The sequence below is a fragment of the Fulmarus glacialis genome, unplaced genomic scaffold (genome assembly GCF_000690835.1).
Source record: "Fulmarus glacialis isolate BGI_N327 unplaced genomic scaffold, ASM69083v1 scaffold32524, whole genome shotgun sequence".
Taxonomy (NCBI): Eukaryota; Metazoa; Chordata; class Aves; order Procellariiformes; family Procellariidae; genus Fulmarus; species Fulmarus glacialis.
This window is the reverse complement of record NW_009210413.1, coordinates 738-3,024: the sequence shown is the minus strand read 5'-3', so window position 1 is coordinate 3,024 and position 2,287 is coordinate 738. Positions and strand designations below refer to the sequence as shown.

The following is a 2,287-nucleotide window of genomic DNA, read 5'->3' as shown; positions in this document are numbered from 1 at the left end:
CCGGTAATGGGCAGCCGTGCTGCATTAGCAGAATGGGTTTGCAATCCATTTAGCACCGAGAGGCAGGGAGCCAGCCACCCCAGGGGAGGGCAGGGGGGAGAGCCGCAGCCCCCCGCCAGGGGCCGAGGAAAAGCGATAGCCGGCCGCATCCTGTGTCCCAGCAGAGGGGTGTGGGGAAGAGCTGTGCGGGCACCCCGTGAAGGTGCACAGGTTTATCCTGCACACGCGGTCACACCACTAACACGCAGAGCTGCCCACGGGTGCTGCCCTTGGCGCCGCACCCTGTCTGCAGACAGCCCTTGCCTAGCGCTGGCAGGGGAGAGATACACAGGACCCCAGTGCAGGATCAGTGCCAGTCCAGAGCCAGAGCGCTGTCCACAGAGGGGTGATGCTTGTTGTGTTTTGCCCAAATCACTCCCCGGGTCTCTGTCACAAGCTCAGGGACGTGACTGAGACCGGACCACCGGAGAGATGCCCAAGCGAGCATGCTGCATCACAGCCAGCAGCAGGGATGGGATGAGGACAAGGGGCAGGTGCTGCTCCTGCCAAGCACCTTACAGACATGAGAAAGGACCCAAACCTTTGCAGCATGGCCTCAGTCACTCTTAGGGAGGCGCGAGCCAGGAGGGACTCATTCCCCAAGCGTTCGAGCCAACGACACTACAACTCTGCCCAAGACAGGCAACGTGGGGCTACCTAGCCTGGACCAGCCAGGACTGTCACGGCAGGGTTAAATCCTTCCAGCTACCTGACACAATATGGGTACAGCAGCACAAAAGGGCTTTAGGTCAGCACCAGAGCTCTCTTTCAGACAATCTCCTCATCTGCGCCTCCTTCCTCAAGGAAGAAAGGAAAGAGTTCAATAAAAAAAAAAAAAAATAGAGAGAGAGACGCAGACAGCCAGCTTACAGCTATATAAAAAGCATCCCAGGGGATTTCCTTGAAAAGCCTCTACAGAGAAAGGCAACGGAGTAAAAATCATGCTCCTGCAGCTGTGGGCTCTCTGCAAGCACAGCCCAGGACAGGCAATGCCCGAGCAGCTCCTGGATGGGCTGCAGTCTCCTCTGGGGAGACACATGCCGTGTGAGAAGAGGATTTGGCCATTTTTGCCACAAAGCTAAGGATGGGCAGTAAGAAGTAAGGAAAAAAACCCAAAGAAATGGGTGACTGGCTTGTAGAGGGGTGATGGAAAGGGGCACCCACACTGGGAAGGGAAGAAGCCCTATCCACATCCCAATGCCACCTCCCAGGCTCTCCAACACAGATGCTGGCTAATGCCACCCACGAGGCAATGGCTGAGAGGACCTCTCGCAGCCTCGAATACGACTCATCAACCAGCAGAAGCTGTCGCTTCAAAATTGCTCGCAAGCCAGGGCAAGGAAAAAATATTGAGAAAATTAAAACATCAGTAAAAATTCTGACAAAAAAAAGGAAAGGAGTGAGCTTTTCCGGAAAGGCTTGTTGTCTGATCTGAAAGCTATAAGTGCACAAGGAAGAAAGAATATTTTCAGCTAAACTTCTGCCCTGGTTTGGCGCTGAAGGCAGCAAAATGTAAAAAAAGTATAGAGAGAGATGGAGCAATCTAATTCACAATTGTGTCACTGGGAAATAAACAAGGGAGGCTGAAACCACCAGGGAGCAATACAGGTACAGAGACCACTGGAGAAACTTAAAATATATTGAGAAAAGCATAAGGATACGTGGCCTGTTGTTGCGCAGAGATGACTGAAGTGCTCAATAAATACTTTTTTCACATCTGCGAGGCACAGAGCTAATATACTTGTCCGGCAGGAGGGCAAGAAGGTATTCGCTAATCCATCATTATCTTCAGGACAGTAACAGCTTTGATTTCGCAGGTTTGGGCTGCCCCAATAGTCCCGAAAGAGCTGGATGAGGAGCTCTGGGCAGCTTCTCCCTAGCAGGACATGTGCGGCAACGCTTCATGCAGTTTTGGCACTAAGGGAATCTGGAAAACTTGGGGAGGGTGCAAAAACCCAAGCAGAAACCAAACCGTGCTGTGGGGGTGAGGTTTCCCAAAGCAGCGTAACGCCCTCTCTACATCACGGCTGAGCAAGGCCTTCAATGGTTACGTGGGCTGGGGAGGCAGGGATGGGTACCCATGTTTCTATCAACAACGGGATCACACAAACTTTATTTTCCGATGAAACTAAGCTACAAAAAACCTGGGGTAACAAGAAGCCAGAGCTGGAAGTTGTAACGAGACACATTCGAGTGAGCAGTGAGGCACATAATTTTATTCGTCTGAGGGATTACTAGCAGTGCCAAG

General features: G+C 52.1%; 1 protein-coding gene across 1 annotated transcript in view; it reads right to left on the bottom strand.

The window, feature by feature from the left end:
• The window catches only part of LOC104076339 (SH2 domain-containing adapter protein F-like), a gene marked incomplete at both ends in the record, with an annotated part of 3,718 nt that overhangs the window by 1,048 nt on the left and 383 nt on the right, over nucleotides 1–2,287 (bottom strand). The window lies entirely within an intron of this gene.